Source organism: Podarcis filfolensis (assembly GCF_964270895.1).
Source record: "Podarcis filfolensis genome assembly, chromosome: 13".
NCBI lineage: Eukaryota > Metazoa > Chordata > Lepidosauria > Squamata > Lacertidae > Podarcis > Podarcis filfolensis.
The window spans coordinates 36,755,773-36,775,914 of NC_139615.1; positions in this window are offsets into that span (position 1 = coordinate 36,755,773).

The following is a 20,142-nucleotide window of genomic DNA, read 5'->3' on the forward strand; positions in this document are numbered from 1 at the left end:
TGACCATGCTGGTACAATGTTTGGTTAGCTACCCCTGGTTAAGAACATGACCTTCCTGGGCAGGTGTCTCACACTTGAGTTGTAAACAGCTTTCATAACGTAATATACAGTACGGTGGTTACAGACTTTTCAGGTTACATACGCTTCAGGTTACAGACTCCGCTAACCCAGAAATAGTACCTTGGGTTAAGAACTTTGCTTCAGGATGAGAACAGAAATCGTGCGGTGGCAGCGGGAGGCCCCATTGGCTAAAGTGGTACCTCAGGTTAAGAACAGTTTCAGGTTAAGAATGGACCTCCAGAACAAATTAAGTTCTTAACCTGAGGTACCACTGTATTCATTAAAAATAGCAATAGAATCACCAGACTTTTAAAAAGAAGCAGATACGGTGGTACCTTGGTTCTCAAACTTAATCTGTTCTGGAAGTCCATTCCAAAACCAAAGCGTTTCAAGACCAAGGCACGCTTTCCCACAGTAAGTAATGCATAACGGATTAATCCATTCCAGACTTTTAAAAACAACCCCTTTTAACATGAATTTTACTATCTAATGAGACCATTGATCCATAAAATGAAAGCAATAATCAATGTACTGTACTATAAAATAAATATGACAGTATTGTAGATGATTAAAAATTAAATTTTTTTCTTTTTCTTACCTGCACTGGTGATAGTCATTGTTTGGATGGGGGGCTTTTATCCATTTCCGCAGTCAATCAATCAATCAGTAGCTGAACTGGGTTCCATGCAGTCACAAAAGCAAATTAACAGAAAAAGCCTGAAAAACAAAAACGCAAAATAAATAGCAAAAACAAAAGTGCCAAACTTAATCCATTCTGGAAGTGTGTTTGGCTTCTGAAATGTTCGGAAACCAAAGCGCAGCTTCTGATTGGTGCAGGTGCCCCAATAAAAATAGCAGACAGCCTTACTGGACGTTTGGCTTCCGAAAAACGTTCGAGAACCGGAACACTTGCTTCTGGGTTTTCGGCATTTGGGAACCAAGGCATTTGAGAACCAAGGTACCACTGTATATGCATAAAATGTTGATGGACTCCAACTCCCATCAGTTTCAGCATAGAAAATAGAGATGATAGGAGCTGGAGTCTATAACAACGTTTGGAGGCCCACAGATTTCTCACTCTTGCCATAGGAATGAAGCCATTTTCTTCTCTTATTTGGAGCATTTGCACCCTGCTCTTCGGCCAAAAGACCTCCCAGACAGTGGTGTGCAGTGGAATTTTTTGTAGGGGAACAGTTAGGGCAGGCATGGGCAAACTCCGGCCCTCCAGATGTTTGGGACTACAATTCCCATCATCCCTAACTAACAGGACCAGTGGTCAGGGATGATGGGAATTGTAGTCCCAAACATCTGGAGGGCCGGAGTTTGCCTATGCCTGAGTTTGGGCCAGAGGTGCCACTTGTGAGGGCGATAGGGGGTACAGATGTTGCGCATGTGAGCATCGCGTCTTCCTCCTAGAAGCTTCCCAGCTTTGGGGAAAGAGGCAACAGGGGAACATTTACAGAAATAGCCTAGCCCCCCTAGTTCACTGACCGCACACCACTTCTCCCAGTCCCAGAGTAGCTCTCATACAATCAAGACAGTCCCTGCCCCAACAGACTTACAGTCTAAAAACAAACACGGCACACAAGGGGGAAAGGACAGGGAGGGAAGAGGAAACTCAAAACTCAGACACCCCTTTCTAAACAGTGGTTCCTATAATGAGCAGCTGGCACAGTTCAGGGGCAGGAGGTGCCCAGTGGATCTGGCCTCTCACATCAGAACTGATGAAGTGAGCGCTGCATCTGACAGGAATTCAGAAAAAGGGGGTTTGAGCAAGTAGGGCAGTGAGTTCCTTGGGGAGGGCATTCCCCCCCCACCAGCCCCACTCTAGCACCGCAGAACAGGAGTGGGAACCTGTGGCCATTTAAGTGATGTTGGACTCCAGTTCTTGGGGATCATCCAAACGTCGTTTTGTGTTGCATTTCTAGGCACAGGGCCAGGCCTTAAAGCTCTGAGCGTTTCTGTTTGTTGTTTGTTCCAACGCTTCTCCTGGGAAAACTTGTGTTTTACCCCCAAAATGAGGGAAATGCCTGGATAAGCAAAAAAAAAATCTGCTCACCCACAGAGCTTCAAAGCATCAACCCGCACTTGGAAAGCGCAGCGCAATAGGAGGTTTGGATGAGTCCTCAGTTTGTCCTCTGCCTCAGGCAGCAAAATGACTTTGGCCAGCTCTGGTTGTTGTATAGAACTATGCAAAGTTTAAGGCCAAGACAGTGAATGGGGCAATGAGGAGAAAAAGACCCTGACCAGGAGCTCCTGCCCAAGAAAAAAGCTGCATACGAAATACAGTGGTACCTCGGTTTAAGGACAGCCCTGTTTATGAACTATTCGGTTTACGAACTCCGCAAAACCGGAAGTAGTGTCCTGGTTTGCGAACTTTACCTTGGTCTAAGAACAGAAGCTGAATGGTGGAAGGGCACGGATGGTAGGAAGCCTCAGTAGGGAAAGTGCGCCTCAGTTTAAGAACAGTTTCGGTTTAAGAACGGACTTCCGTAATGGATTAAGTTCGTAAACCAAGGTAAAAAGGTAAAGGTACCCCTGCCCGTACGGGCCAGTTGTGTCCGACTCTAGGGTTGTGCGCCCATCTCACTTAAGAGGCCGGGGGCCAGCGCTGTCCAGAGACACTTCCGGGTCACGTGGCCAGTGTGACGAAGCTGCTCTGGCGAGCCAGCACCAGCGCAGCACACGGAAACGCCGTTTACCTTCCCGCTATAGAGCGGTACCTATTTATCTACTTGCACTTAGGGGTGCTTTTGAACTGCTAGGTGGGCAGGAGCTGGGACCGAAAGATGGGAGCTCACCCCGCCGCGGGGATTCGAACCGCCGACCATACGATCGGCAAGTCCTAGGCACTGAGGTTTTACCCACAGCGCCACTGTTCATTTAACGCACATGCCTCCCCACCCCATCCTAATCCTAAGTACAGTGGTACCTTGGGTTACATATGCTTCAGGTTACATATGCTTCAGGTTACAGACTCCGCTAACCCAGAAATAGTGCTTCAGGTTAAGAACTTTGCTTCAGGATGAGAACAGAAATCGTGTTCCGGCGGCGCAGCAGCAGCAGGAGGCCCCATTAGCTAAAGTGGTGCTTCAGGTTAAGAACAGTTTCAGGTTAAGTACGGACCTCCGGAACGAATTAAGTACTTAACCCGAGGTACCACTGTACTATAGTTTGTTAAGGATGCTGGGAACTGTAGCTCAGCAGAGTATAAAAGACAAGTTTTTCCCAGGATTCTGTGGGGCGGGAGGGGAAATGTGCTTCCAATGTATGGTGTATATGCAGCCGGACTGTGAGTGCGGCACACACAGTTGTGTGTGAAGGAAAATGAGAAGAGGAAGACCTGGCCCAGGGATGGATAGAGGAAGCAGAGGGAGGGGTCAGTTAGAAAAAGGGCTTTGTTTAACCAGGAAGAGGGAAACAGAGGACAAGGGCCTAGTTAGGGAAAGTCCACAGTTTTGCGGGCCAGCTGTGAGATCACCAACAACATCTACAGCCAAGCAGAATCTCATTGTTCCAGCTGTAAGGGGAAAGAAAGCACAGATATTATGGGGGGAAGAGAAGGCATTCATCCATTTGGACTTTGGTCTCTGGTCTTCTACTCTCTTCTTGGGGCATGAAAGTGAAACACCCAATCCATTATTTTCCATCTTCTAAGGCCGGGATCCTATACAGTACATACTGTACTGTACAAGGAATAAGCCCCACCGAACATACCAGGACTTAACTTCTGAGTACAATGTGTATTGGGTTGTGCTTTAAAATGTCTGGAAGGACTCCTCCTGTTATAAATATGTCTCAGACAAAGAAAAGAAGCAAGTTGCACATGCATATATGCACACCATGTCTGTCGATCCAGCCAACATTGGAGCATAAAGGAGCAAAGCTGTGGACCGCTCCATTGGGCCACTGAGGGAAATGAAAATCTCGTGGCCTACCAGTGCCGTTATTGCAGCTGGGGTCCTACAGAAGTTTTGAACTACAACTTGCTGATGGGTGTTGCAGTCCATTATCATTATGAGGGTGCAAAGGCTGTTTTATTGTTGTTTAGTCATTTAGTCGTGTCCAACTCTTCGTGATCCTATGGAGCAGAGCACGCCAGCCACTCCTGTCTTCCACTGCCTCCTGCAGTTTAGTCAAACTCATGTTGGTAGCTTCAAGAACACTATCCAACCATCTCATCCTCTGTCGTCCCCTTCTCCTTGTGCCCTCCATCTTTCCCAACATCAGGGTCTTTTCCAGGGAGTCTTCTCTTCTTATGAGGTGGCCAAAGCTTCAGGATCTGTCCTTCCAGTGAGCACTCAGGGCTGATTTCCTTCAGAATGGAGAGGTTTGATCTTCTTGCAGCTGTTTTATTAGGATCAACCAAAATATCACTTGTTCTTTTCTCAGGTCTTTCTAATAAAATATCAGCTCCTCATGACTTTTCGGTTGGTGTTCATTTAATTCACCACATTTATATCCTGTATTTTTTTCCAAAGTGGTCAAGGCAACATTCATAGTTCTCCCTCTGCCTCTGTTTAATGCTAACAGCAACCCTGTTAGGTATTTTAGGCTGGTCCAACATCACCCATTACATTATTCTTAACATTTCTCCAGTGGAAATAGGGAAGTCCTAAGGAAAAACAGGATATTCCAGGATCGGAAAATCGGAAACTGAGACAGCTTCTGTAAATCCGGGACTGTCCCTGGAAAATAGGGACACTTGCAGGGTCTGGCACTGTGGTCAGCTGGGGATTTGAACCTGGATTTCCCTAGTCTAAGAACTCTCTTAACTACCACAGCATATTGAATTCCTCTACTGTTAAAAATTGCTTCAAAGTATTCTCATTTGGTTTCCCTGAAAAGAAAGCCCTGGACAAAGTATACTTCAGTGCCATTACCCGCAATTTCCAGAGAACAGAAAATGGCACAAATTGTAAAATAAGGCAACTACTGAAGATGGAGGACCGAAAGGGAAAGAACATAACATCCTTCTCTATGGCTGTTACAAAAGTGGTTAGGCTGCGAACATAACGTCAAAGTACATTTTCCTCCTCAAAATAATTCTGGGCACCGTATTTTGTTAAGGATGTTGCTGAGGATTGTAAACTGTGAGGGGGTAAACTACGGTGCCCATAATTCTTTGAGGGAAAAGAATGTGTTTTGATTGTCTTTTAAAGGTATAATGTGCATGCAGCTGTACAGGTCTTTTAATGCGCATTCACCTGAATATTGGAGGAAAGGATGGAGTTGCTTTATAATGGGGGGGGGGACTTGGGCCAGGGGGCCTCCTACCCTCATGGTCGCACGTTGGGTGTTCTGGGTAGAGTGCCAGGGGCCAGATATGCTTGGAGGGCCGCATTCACGACTTGAGGTTGCCACACCCTGTTTTATACCATTAATTTATTTACAATATTAAAATAACCCTGCTTGCTGCAGGTTCAGGAATGGACAGCAACAAACAACAACCCAAGCGGTCTGACCTCTCCCATATTAAGTAGTGCCCTTGTTCATTTCCCCAAATATCTCTTTGGAATCACTTTGATTCCTTTTCGTGGAAGTAAAGCACTGTGGCATTGTACTGATTCTCTGATAAGACCTAATCAATGGCCGCCCACTCCTCTCCCTTGTTTTTTTATGCAATGCCCATGTTTCGGTTTTGATCCTATGTCTTTAATCCTCTCCTACCGTTCTTAGCAATTTCTCCCTTTCTGGGAATTCAAGAAAGCAGGGGATCCCCCTCATCCCTCCCTCTTCCCTGCCCAAACTCTGCAACTTGGGACTTTCCAAACTGCTGCGCTTGTTATTTCACTTCATGGCCTTGAATGAGGTTGGCTGGGGCTTCCTAGATTCTGTGGAAAAGGTGTGGGATTAAGTGGGGCATAGTGGAGCACAGACCAGGAGCCAGAATTGATTTCTGGCAGGCATAATATGTCTGTTGAACTGTTCTAGCTTTGCTAGAAAAGGTTTGCCCTGTCGGCAGCTGTCTTCTTTCTGGTGCTCTTGCCCCTTCTGGTATCTCATCAGGGTTGAAATGAGAGTCAGCCACTGGAAGCCATAAATTACAAGCCTAGAGCCACAGGGATGGGGAAACCTGTGGCTCTTCAGGTGTTGCTGGACTACAGCTGCCATCATCCTTGATTATTGGCCAAGCCAGCTGGGGCTGATGGGAGTTGAAGTACAACAACCTCAGAAGGGCTACAGGCTGCCCACAAGATGCTTGACCAAACAGAGAAGATACTGTTGTTCAGGGGTAGGCAAACTAAGGCCCGGGGGCCGAATGCACCCAATCGCCTTCTCAATCCGGCCCGCAGACAGTCTGGGAATCAGTGTGTTTTTACATGAGTAGAATGTGTCCTGTTATTTAAAATGCATCTCTGAGTTATTTGTGGGGCCTGCCTGGTGTTTTTACATGAGTAGAATGTGTGCTTTTATTTAAAATGCATCTCTGGGTTCTTTGTGGGGCATAGGAATTGGTTCATTATTATTTTTTTCAAAATATAGTCCGGCCCACCACATGGTCTGAGGGATGGTTGACTGGCCCATGGCTGAAAAAGGTTGCTGACCCCTGCTGTTGTTGCTATCCACCGGTAAAAGTACAAGTCTGACCTAGAAACCTTTACAATCCTTCCAGGTCGGGCTTTATTGTACAGGGGGGATGCTCCTTTAAAATATTGACCTGGAGGTTCCTGACATATAAGGGAACAGGTGAATTGTTGATGCAGTATTTATGGCAGGAGTGGGGGGCTTGTGGGCCTTCAGATGGTGCTAACTCCAATTCCCATCAGCTTCAGCCAGCATTGCCAGTTGTCAGGGATGATGGGAGTTGGAGTCCAACAAGATAGATAGATGATAGATAGATAGAAGACAAACATCTGGCAATCCAGAGGTTCCTGGTTTACAGAAACGTTGCCTAACATTTGTCAAATTTGGGATGGTTCATTCCATTTAAAAAGTTCGTTCCGCTGTTTCACAACTTCTAATCTAAACATAACTGCCAAACCTGTTGAGGATTTGCAGTGGCTATCTACTCAGAAACAAGTCCCGCTGAATTCAACATGACCTAACTCTCAGGCAGGCATGTACAAGATTGTTTTTGTCTCCTAGGGCAGAGAAACACTCTGTGCTATGCTGGTATCTACTATGCAAACAATACCAACCTAGATAATATATTCCCTGACCACTTGATAAATGCAAAAAATGAAGTCAAGATGATCAATAAATGCAAATTTTATTTCTGTACAGGACACACACAGAGAGAGACCCATTACAAGGACAATCCTATAGCCTAATAACAAGTGAAATATGCATACATTAACAAACAATAAAATGCAGCTCCACGTGAACAAAATACAAGGAATGGATGTAGTGGCACAAAACAATTGTATTCTGAAGATAATGCCTGCCCCAACCAGATACGTTCTGAAAAGAATAACTACGGCACATTACTAAAATACAATAATTGCACAGAATTGCACAAAACTATTTATTTTATTTTATTTCTTTTTCTTTGATGATCACTCGTAGCCAAGTAAAAGTGTCTTCCATAAACACAGTTTTAAATTTAACTGCTTAATATATATATACCACTTGACTGTAATAAAACCTCTAAGCAGCTTACAAGAAATATTAAAATCAAAATAGTAAAAAAGATAAAATATTTAAAGATAATTAAAATTAACAGTAAAAGAGATTCACACATGTCAATACTGTATGTGAAAATGCTGATTGCAGCAACCAGATGTGTTCTGAATATCCGAATGCATTTCAACATAAAGTCTTATTCAGTGGTATACAAATAAAAAGGGGCATCTCCTTGTGCCTGAGCCCAGAGTGTTATGTACTAAAGTTCTCACCCTGGGCCAGCAGGGGGATACTGTAGATAGTTATGCAAATAAGGGATCGAAAGTGACGTTCAGTGATTGGATAGTTTTAGAAAGTTGTTACAGTAACGTTGTACTGTAGCTCTATATAAGCAGGCTGACTGAACCCTTCAGTTCAGTTCTGTGCTGGCCTGTGAATAAACAAGAGCTGTTTGAAGAATTGCTGTGTCGTCTGATATGTTCACCAACAACTTAACACAGAGGACCCAGTATTTAAAACTATGCAAATAAATATGTATTCAAAGCTTATATCTAGTACCACAATTTTTTCATTTTAAATTAAACTGGGGCCAGACTTCTGTCAGGGGGTAGGGGCAACAATAAGGGTGTCTCTCTGAAGCGGAGCGAAGTTTTGAGAAGCTCCCTCTAAAAAGAGCTGATTCCTGAGATCAACTGGTCCCGTATTATGCAATAGGCTGTCTGTTTGTGATGACCAAACTCAAAGCGCTATAATCACCAGACTGGTCTCAACTGGTTGGCAAGGGAGAAAAATGATTAAAAGAATGAATTCAATAGTAAGGGAAACGCGATGTTAACAGCCAAGATCTTTTGATAAGGTGAATTTCAACAAGAACAAAGGCGTTCAAGCTATAAAAGAGCTACACTAGATTAACAAGGGATCTCAGGTGGGTCTGATGACAAGGTCAAGCGAGATAAGCAGAGCACAGGTGCCCACTGGGCAGAAAGCCAGGCGAAAGGAAGAGGTTGTTCTTGGCAAACACAGATTTGAGGGACTTTCTTGTCTATGACCATATTTTAATCCCCCTCTTCTGCAACAACAAGCCAACCTTTTGTGCATTCTATATTGCTAATTCTGCTTTTATTATAAGTGCTTTGTTCCATCTGAGAGAGTATAGCAGTTGTCAGGTTAACCGAAACTAATCAACGGCCTCCATGGAGACCAATTCTTCCCCCCGTGTTTTCAACATCTTGCTCATTTATGCGCCATCGGAGGCACTCGCCAACTCACATTGTCCTCCTGCGGTTTTTGCCTTTGCATTATGTTGTGCTCAGTGCTTTTTTTCTAAAAAAAAAAGTTTAGGGGTACTCTCATTTTCCTACTCATATTGAAATACTGCCCCTCTATGAGGCCAAACTTAGATTCACAAAATGTTTAGGGGTATGCGTACCCCCACGTACCCCCCAGAAAAAAGCACTGGTTATGCTCTAACCAATTGAGCTATCATCCAAAACCTGTCCGAAGTCCATTACAGTGGACGCTTGGGTTGCGAACGTGATCCATGTGGGATGCATGTTCGCAACCCACAGCGTTCGTAAACCACAGTGGCGTGTCTGCGCACGCGCGGGTTGCAATTTGGCGCTTCTGCACATGCGCAAAGTGCGGTTTAGAGCTTCTGCGCATGCGCAACTGCCGAAACCCAGAAGTAACCCATTCCACTATTTCCGGGTTTTGGTGGTCCGTAACCCAAAAAAACGCCACCTGAAGCGTCTGTAACCCAAGGTATGACTGTACAGTGGTACCTCAGGTTACATACGCTTCAGGTTACATACGCTTCAGGTTACAGACTCCGCTAACCCAGAAATAGTGCTTCAGGTTAAGAACTTTGCTTCAGGATGAGAACAGAAATCGTGCTCTGGCGGCGCGGCGACAGCAGGAGGCCCCATTAGCTAAAGTGGTGCTTCAGGTTAAGAACAGTTTCAGGTTAAGAACGGACCTCTGGAACGAATTAAGTACTTAACCCGAGGTACCACTGAACGTGATATCGGTTTCATAACTTTTTGACCTGGCAGTGTGTTGCGAATCATGTTTGTGTGCTATGCAAAAATCACAAAGTGGGGAAAACCTTGGAGGCAACCAGTGTCTCTACATAGCTCCACCCTTATTTCAGACATCGTGATCTATCGGTATATTGCATGTTTAGCTGGTGATATATCACAATTTTTAAAACCAGGTATTGCCCACTCCACACAGGATAAAACGGGGAGGAAAAATTTTCCACTGTGTTAAGCTCCTTTGACCATCAAATGCCGCAATCCACATGAATTATGCACATCTAAACCACAACAAAGCCAGCAGAACGCAAATACCGTAAGTGGGTGTGGAGGCTGAGGAAAAGGACCCTTCAGGCTTCCTCTTTCGTCTTCCCGGCCTTGGTCTACAGGCCACAACTGCAAACCAGAGGAACACAGGAAGCTGTCTCATGCTGCGTCCGACCATTGGTCTATTCAGCTCAGTGTTGGCTGCACTAACTAACAGGTTTCCCGAGTCTCTCAACTCTACCTGGGAAATGCTGGAGACTGTGATCTTCTGCGCGCAAAGCAAACGCTCTTCTGCTGCATCCCAGACTCTCAAATGGTTGTAACTGTCAGAATTCCAAAGCCAGATAACAAACTTCTTTTAAAAAGAATGGAAATGGCTTATCAAATATTTACAAGTATATTGCAAACAGATAAAAACATTGGCATTATTATTGTAATAACCAGCAGTTTCATAAGAGTATACAGTATATTTAAAGAAAATAATTAAATGAGCAAATTACATGAATTTGGTTATGCAGAAGATATTAAAAAATAAATTTCAGGAACCGCAGAAAGGGGTGGGGGGAGAAAGTGTAAATATAAACTTTTTTAAAAGGAGCCCTGGGAATTGTAAGATCTATATATAAAGGTCAGGTGTACACCTTTCGAACGCAACTAGAAATTTCCCAAAACGTCAGTTTCCTTGGTTTGCTCATTGGAGGAAACGGTGACAGTTAACTTGCTTCGAAACTGGCTTAAATGTGTTGCGTAAATGTGACCTAAGAGCTTCTGCAGACAAAGCCTGCGGTGAGGACACCGTTTGCGGCAAGGACGCTTTGCTGACAATTGCTTTATCAAATAATAATTTATCCAATAATAATTGCTTTATCAGATAATAGCGCCATACACTATGTACCATGGAAGAGGGAAATCTAGGACAGGGGCTTCCACTGGAAGCCAGTCTTTTAGAAAAACAAATCATCCATAGGCATGGGTGCTGGGGAAGGGTAGCACATAATATGGGATTCAACTAAGCTTTACTCAAAGTAGACCCATTGAAAGTAATGACCATGACACACTCAACAAAAATCCCACCCCCGCCAATATTCATCGTTGTAAAAAAGAACATGTCACTTGCAGTGAAGCCTATAATAATGTAGTAATATTTTCCACCCACCCACGTTTTCTGTTAGGTCAATTAATTTCAATAGGTCTACTCGAATACCGCCTATTGTGGGATAGGGTTGGAGGAATGATGGGGAGAAACACAGAGAGAATAAGCTTTTTAAAATGGGTAGGACATTAAAAAATGCCTGGGGAAACATTTAAAGCACATTCAATGCACGTAGCACATGAGTTTATGTCATAGCTGTCAACTTTTTTCTTTTTTTAAGGGAAATTCCCTTATTCCGAATAGGATTACTCACAAGAAAGGGGAAAAGTTGACAGCTATGGTTTTTGTATTCATGTGATTTGTGCCCTGCTCGGACAGGAGTTGTTGTTGTTGTTTAGTCGTTTAGTCGTGTCCGACTCTTCATGACCCCATGGACCAGAGCACACCAGGCACTCCTGTCTTCCACTGCCTCCTGCAGTTTGGTCAAACTCATGCTGGTAGCTTTGAGAACGCCATCCAACCATCTCATCCTCTGTCGTCCCCTTCTCCTTGTGCCCTTAATCTTTCCCAACATCAGGGTCTTTTCCAGGGAGTCTTCCAGGGAGGTGGCCAAAGTATTGGAGCCTCAGCTTCAGGATCTGTCCTTCCAGTGAGCACTCAGGGCTGATTTCCTTAAGAATGGAGAGATTTGATCATCTTGCAGTCCATGGGACTCTCAAGAGTCTCCTCCAGCACCATAATTCCAAAGGATCAATTCTTCGGCGATCAGCCTTCTTTATGGTCCAGCTCTCACTTCCATACATCACTACTGGGAAAGCCATAACTTTAACTATACGGACCTTTGTTGGCAAGGTGATGTCTCTGCTTTTTAAGATGCTGTCTAGGTTTGTCATTGCTTTTCTTCCAAGAAGCAGGCGTCTTTTAATTTTGTGGCTGCTGTCACCGTCTGCAGTGATCATGAAGCCCAAGAAAGTAAAATCTCTCACTGCCTCCATTTCTTCCCCTTCTATTTGCCAGGAGGTGATGGGACCAGTGGCCATGATCTTCGTTTTTTTGATGTTGAGCTTCAAACCATATTTTGCACTCTCCTCTTTCACCCTCATTAAAAAGTTCTTTAATTCGTCCTCACTTTCTGCCATCAAGGTTGTGTCATCTGCATATTTGAGGTTGTTGATATTTCTTCCTGCAATCTTAATTCCAGCTAGGGAGCAAAGAATCATGGGAAGCGTAGTTTGCTCTCAGAGGACTACAGTTCCCAGTAGTCTTAACAAACGACCCTTCCCAGGATTCTCTGGGAGAAGTCATGTGCTTTAAATGCATCCTGTGTCTCAGCCGGAAAATGTCATTCGGTGGATACCATCCAGTTTTCCCCACTGAAAAGCATTTGCATTAATTAAGAGCATAAGAATAAACTTGCTAGAACAGAACATAGGTCCTTCTGCTCCAGCATCCTTTACCCCATAGTTGCCCCCCTCCTTAGCAACTGGTCCTCAGAGATAAACAGCCTCTTCACCTTGAGGGTCCATTTTGCCATTGCTAAACGCCTCCTGCATGAATTTATCTAACACCTTCTCAAGCCATTTAAACCAGCGTCCATTGCATCATCTGTTCCCTGTTAATTCCCTAGATTAAACAGGTGGGTTAACAAAGGTCCTAAATATTTGTGGGGAACCTTTTCCCCTGTAACAAAATAACCCCCAAAACCCCCCAGAACTATACCTCTTTCTAAAAAATAAATAAATTGAAAAGTGGATTTTCAGAGCTTTTTTTTTTTTAAATAACCAGGGTGTCATGCCCTTCCTCGTTAACTAAGTAAGGAGGGTGATTTACAGCCTGGCAGGATAAATGTTTACAAAAAGGTTAGTATGCGTAGGACCTATTCCAAGTTCTCTGGGGGAAAGGATTGCAGCATGAGCTTCCCCAAGAACCATCAGGTCACCTCCACACCATACATTTTAAACACTCCCCACTTCTTTATTTTCATTAAAACCTCTAAATTATGACAAAAGAGGGTTTTGTTTTGTTTTTACAAAAAAAGCACTAAAACCACAAGTGATGTAATATGCAGAAGACAATTACCATATTTTCCATGCAAGTAGACACACAAGACTTTCCAAATAAATGAAAAAAGAGAAGAATTAAGAGTTAGCATCCTTGTTTCCCTTGCTTCCCAGTTGCTAATAGTCCAACAGAAATATAAAGAGTATGTTGTTGTTTAGTCATTTAGTCGTGTCCGACTCTTCGTGATCCCATGGACCAGAGCACGCCAGGCACTCCTGTCTTCCACTGCCTCCTGCAGTTTGGTCAAACTCATGCTGGTAGCTTCGAGAACACTGTCCAACCATCTCGTCCTCTGTCGTCCCCTTCTCCTTGTGCCCTCAATCTTTCCCAACACCAGGGTCTTTTCCAGGGAGTCTTCTCTTCTCATGAGCTGGCCAAATTATTGGAGCCTCAGCTTCAGGATCTGTCCTTCCAGTGAGCACTCAGGGCTGATTTCCTTAAGAATGGATAGGTTTGATTTTCTTGCAGTCCATGGGACTCTCAAGAGTCTCCTCCAGCACCATAATTCAAAAGCATCAATTCTTCGGCGATCAGCCTTCTTTATGGTCCAGCTCTCACTTCCATACATCACTACTGGGAAAACCATAGCTTTAACTATATGGACCTTTGTTGGCAAGGTGATGTCTCTGCTTTTTAAGATGCTGTCTAGGTTTGTCATTGCATAAAGAGTATACACCTACCTAAATGTATTTAAAACACTCTTATACTGCTTTAACCATCATGGCATCATCCAAAGAATTCTGGGAATTGTAGCTCTGTTAGGGGACTTCTAAGGACTCTCAGCATCCTTAACGAACTACAGTTCCTAGAATTTATTTATTTTTTGCTGGAAACCATGATGGTGATGATTTTATTTGCTCATCTGACTGGGTTGCCCCAGCATGAACAGTTTCATTGTATGGTGTAGATGAGATAATGGCATGTCCAAGGACACTAGCTGCATTTTTAAAGCTGGATAGATACAAAAATTGATCACATGCACCATCCTTCATATTATGTCTCTTAACCTCTGTTGCAGGAATTTATGTATAGGTTGGGGGGGGTTGCCCCTCCAGCAGATATCATGCACATGCAGCCCACCACCAAAATCAGCACAATCACTTTTGTGACTTTTGTGATTTGTCCCCACAAAACACTTCATCACAGTTTCTTCCTTTCTATTCAAAGGGCCTCTGCTGCACAATACCAAATGTAAGAATTCACTGATAAATGTATCTATATACTGGCTCACTGAGAAAACTTCAGAAATTCATATAGACATATGAGCTCAGCTACTCAGCAGCCCCTCTGCCTGAGTGATAATTCCTGGCACCCTGATACCTGAGTGCCAGACAGATAGCCATTCCAGAAGTAACAAACCCAGATGAAGACAAAATGGTGTGATTAACTTGGCTGGGAAACAGGGAAATGTAAATATCTCTTTTGTTACACTTGATGGGTGTTTGGTGGAGGGCAAGGAGAACCAGGGGGCAGGGTCCAGGATGCTCAGATTACTGCCACCAGACCTCCCCTTTCATGATGTAACCATGATGTATTAGTGATGTAGTTTGAGGGGGTGGTGTAACATGGGGATTAGCAGCTAATAAAAGTTTGGGTGCTTTTGTTCGGGGCTTCCATCTTGTTCCACCTTGTGGCAGGTGGGAGTCCTGTCACGACAGTCTTCAATAAAGACCAAGCCTACTGGCTGCTGTTTTGCTCTGGTATTCCTGGCTGGTGTCCTTGTTTTTTGTCCAAGGGAGCCCTCAGTTTCCTCCATTAACACCTCATTTATATTTCAGCCTTCTTTCAGTGATGTTTGGGTGGCATGCATTGATAGGGGCTACCCCACTTTATCCTGACAACAACCCTGTGAGGTTTATGATTGGAAGGGGAATCTGATTTCCCAAGCAGTTACTGCGCCATACTGGCAATCACTCAGCAACAGGGAACATCTGAACTCATAACCTTCCTACACGTAATTCTTACCAGTTAGGCCCCACCCTCACTCCGAGTACTGTAAAACTTTTCACATAAGTACACCCAAAAAGACAAAACAAAAAAGAAAGGGGGAAAAAAGGAAGTGCTTTTACTTGAAGTGGGAAATAAAAAGAAAAACCTTTGCACAATTCGGGGGTTTACACGAAAAAAACACACAAATGTATTGCGTATGCAAGTCTACAAAAATTCACACCATTTATCAAAACAGGTCACGTCATGAACTTTGTTTTTTATTCCAGCAATTTATCATACTGCTTAATTACAATAATACAGTGGTACCTCGGGTCTCGAACGAAATCCATTCCGGAAGCCTGTTCGGCTTCCGAAACATTTGAAAACCGAGGCACGGCTTCCCATTGGTTGCAAGAGCTTCTTGCACTTGGTGGAAGCTGTGCCACACATTCGGGTTCTGAAGAACGTACGAAAACAGAAGCATTTCCTTCCAAATTTTTGGCTTGGGAACCGAAATATATAACAACGGAGGCGTTCGGGAACCGAGGTTCCACTGTATCTAAGTCAGAGCTTTCCAAACTGTGTGTCGTGACACATTAGTGTGTTGGTTGCGGTGTTTAGGTGTGTTGCACGATATAATAATAATAATAATAATAATAATAATAATAATAATAATATATTATTTATACCCCGCCCATCTGGCTGGGCCTCCCCAGCCACTCTGGGCGGCTTCCATAAAAACCAAAAATACAATAAAATATCACACGTTAAAAACTTCCCTGAACAGGGCTGCCTTAAGATGTCTTCTGAATGTCAGGTAGTTGTTTATCGCTTTGACATCTGCTGGAAGGGCGTTCCACAGGGTGGGCGCCACTACCGAGAAGGCCCTCTGCCTGGTTCCCTGTAGCTTTGCTTCTCGCAATGAGGGAACCGCCAGAAGGCCCTTGGCGCTGGACCTCAGCGTCCGGGCAGAATGATGGGGGTGGAGACGCTCCTTCAGGTATACTGGACCGAGGCCGTTTAGGGCTTTAAAGGTCAGCACCAACACTTTGAATTGTGCTCGGAAACGTACTGGGAGCCAATGTAGGTCTTTCAAGACCGGTGTTATATGGTCTCGGCGGCCGCCCCCAGTCACCAGTCTAGCTGCCGCATTCTGGATTAGTTGTAGTTTCCGAGTCACCTTCAAAGGTAGCCCCACGTAGAGTGCATTGCAGTAGTCCAAGCGGGAGATAACCAGAGCATGCACCACTCTGGCGAGACAGTCCGCAGGCAGATAGGGTCTCAGCCTACGTACCAGATGGAGCTGGTAAACAGCTGCCCTGGACACAGATTTGACCTGTGCCTCCATGGACAGCTGTGAGTCCAAAATGACTCCCAGGCTGCGCACCTGGTCCTTCAGGGGCACAGTTACCCCATTCAGGACCAGGGAATCCTCCACACCTGCCCGCCTCCTGTCCCCCCAAAACAGTACTTCTGTCTTGTCAGGATTCAACCTGTGTCCTTATCACTTATAAGGGGTTAGTTTAACCTCCTGGGTTGCTAGTAAAACTGAATTAACATGTTGCAAAATGATGCACGTCTAAAAAGTGTGTCACCAGCGTGAAAAGTTTGGAAAGCTCTGCTCTAAGTGGTGTAGATCAAGCCCAACAAATGCAAGAAAGTTTTTTATTTTATTTTTTTACTCACATTAAAAACTAATTATAAAATCAGAAAGGAGCTAAAATACTTGCTGGATTTTTAAAATATATTTTTATAAGTTTCTGGTAGGTCCTGGAAGTTCAGCAAGGAGGGGTCTACACCAATCTCAGCTGTGAGGGTGTTTCACAGAAGTGGGCCCCTAATACTGAGCACAGGACTTCTAGGACTTATGAGCTCTGTGGTCCAAGCCACAGGTACTGTAGCCACCTAAGAGACTTCCCCCCAAGGCCTTGGTGATGGGGTAGGGAAATAAGGAATCAGTTGGCCCTTGAGGTAACCTGGGGCCCATGTTGTTAAGGGCAATGAAATCTGACACAAGAATCTTGATCCTGGCCCCCAGTAGCGTCTGGGCAGCCAATCCATGCTTTTGAGTCATGTGCTGGCGATGGTCTGTCCCCAATCAGCACTCTAGCTGCATCATTTTTACCCAGCTGGAATCTCTGGAGCCATGGCTGCCCCACACAGAATGCATTTCAAGAATCAATTCTTGTGGTAGTGCATAAGAGGTGCATGCTTCTCCAGGGGTCAGGGGGGCCTGACGCAATGTCCTCTGAATATTAAGGGGGCACGGCCCTCTCATAAAAATATCCAGGGGCCCAAAACTGCCTCACCCCTAGGAGTAGTTGATGCCTATGCTGTGTAGAGAGGCTCCCCCATATCCAATACAGTCGTACCTTGGTTGTCAAATGCCTTGGTACTCGGACGTTTTGGCTCCCAAACGCCGCAAACCTGAAAGTGAGTTTGCAAACGTTTTTTGTAAGCTGAACGTCCGACGCCGCTTCCATGGCTTCTGATTGAGTGCAGGAAGCTCCTGCAGCCAATCAGAAGCCGCACCTTGGTTTTTGAACTGTTCCGGGAGTCGAACGGACTCCTGGAATGGATTAAGTTTGACAATCAAGGTACCACTGTATAGACATGAAAAATTATTGTTTATAATTGGTGAGGTGTGTCTTTTGTCCAGCAAGCTCTTCGCTGGCACTGGTCTTGTGCTTCACTGCTCCTGCTTCTGAAGGGCAGCCTTAGTAAAGGTAAAGGGACCCCTGACCATTGGTCCAGTCATGACCGACTCTGGGGTTGCGGTGCTCATCTCGCTTTATTGGCCAAGGGAGCCAGCATACAGCTTCCGGGTCATGTGGCCAACATGACTAAGCCGCTTCTGACGAACCAGAGCAGCGCGAAGAAACGCTGTTTACCTTCCCGCTGGAGCGGTACCTATTTATCTACTTGCACTTTGACGTGCTTTCGAACTGCTAGGTTGGCAGGAGCAGGGACCGAGCAACAGGAGCTCACCCCGTCGCGGGGATTCAAACCGCCGACCTTCTGATCGGCAAGTCCTAGGCTCTGTGGTTTAACCCACAGCGCCACCCGCGTCGCAGCCTTGCCAGAGTGCAAAAAAGAATCCCAATCCCAGCTTTCTGGATGAGATGCTGAGCCACGCGGTCTCCCCAACGCTACATCTCCATTTCGCCTTCTTGGGATCTGTGCAAGGTCTTGTTTATACCCAGTAACTGTGTATAAAGCTGAAGGTTTGATATGAAAACTATCACAACTGAAGGGGGAAATCACGGAGCGTGTGTGCTTACACACACAAGCGTTTTGTATCTTAGCCTTAAAGTGAAAGATGTGTGCGTAAGTTGAGGAATGTGGGCTGTCAAGTGGGAAGCAGAGAGTTAGACTGGGCCAAATGCAGCCCAAGGGCTGCTAAGTTGCCGACTCCCACGTTATATGAAGCAATTCATTCAGCATTTTCAACTGAGTTACAATGTTACTACAGCACTGGGGGCGGGGGCAGGAGAAGAGACAAAATGTGCTTTGCAATTGCTCAACTTCCTACCTAAGTGCTGTCATTTTAACCACTCAGTTGGGGGCAGGGGAGAGCAGGAAAGGGGAAAGACTGCTGGAGAGGAAGTGGAAAGACTAGCTTCCTCGAAGCTGCTTTATCTAAACCCAGGATGGGGAACATCAGTCCTGGGGGGGGGCATGGGCATACCCAGGATTTATGTTTGGGGTGGTGGCAAGACACCCACATGTCATCATCACCCTCTGTCTGGCTCTGCCTAGCAGATTTTGAATGAAATGTCTCAACAACAGTTGTTTTAAATTACTTTCTTTTGACCCCAAGTGCTCAGGAAAATCTGTTAAAACCTTTCTTCAATTTATGCTTTTAGTTAAGTATTTTATTTATACTAAATGTCGGGGGGCAAATGCAGCTCCCTACCACAGCGGGTGGTGCTGTGGGTTAAACCATTAGGTCCAGTCGTGGCCGACTCTGGGGTTGCGGTGCTCATCTCCCTATATTGGCCGAGGGAGCCGGCGTACAGCTTCCGGGTCATGTGGCCAGCATGACTAAGCCGCTTCTGGCGAACCAGAGCAGTGCACGGAAATGCCGTTTACCTTCCCACCGAAGCAGTACCTATTTATCTACTTGCACTTTGTGCTTTCGAACTGCTAGGTTGGCAGGAGCAGGGACCGAGCAACGGGAGCTCACCCTGTCGTGGGGATTCGAACCGCCGACCTTCTGATCAGCAAGTCCTAGGCTCTATGGTTTAACCTACAGCGCCACCCGCGTCACTCACAGGATTACTTATTGTGACAATAAAATGGGATGGGATCCATGTACACCACCCTGAGTGCCATTGGAATAAAGGCAGGATCAGAGGTTTAGTGGCACAGTATTGCAAGGGGTAATTGCTCATTGCTATTTCTACAGCAGGGTCCTTGTCTCCAGCGTTCCTAGAGGCCCCCTGCCATCAGCATGAAAGGGGAGCCTTTTAACCACTCTGCATTCGTCCAGTGTGCTGATTGGAGGAAACATAACTCGCTTGGAAAAAAAGACATTGGAGCACTCAAAATCATTTTTCCTGTTGGATATTCTCTCTCTGTGTGTGAGAGAATCATTTGTTCCAGAAACAGAAGAATAGAGAAGAAGTTTCAAGAAGTAGGAGAAGGCTGCGATTGTTTTGTCTATGCAAGGACACCCGGCAGCAAAAGTGGTGCTGGACCCAATCCTTCTAAATCAGGGATCAGCAAACTTTTTCAGCAGGGGCCCGGTCCACTGTCCCTCAGACCTTGTGGGGGGCCAGACTATATTTTTTTGGGAGTGGGGGAATGAACAAATTCCTATGCCCCCCCCCAATAACCCAGCGATGCATTTTAAATAAAAAGACACATTCTACTCATGTAAAAACACGCTGATTCCCAGACCATCCGCAGGCAGGATTTAGAAGGTGATTGGGCCAGATCCGGCCCCCAGGCCTTAGTTTGCCTAAGGTAAAGGTAAAGGGACCCCTGACCATTAGGTCCAGTTGTGGCCGACTCTGGGGTTGCGGCACTCATCTCGCTTTATTAGCCGAGGGAGTCGGCGTAAAGCTTCCGGGTCATGTGGCCAGCATGACTAAGCCGCTTCTGGTGAACCAGAGCAGCGCACGGAAACAC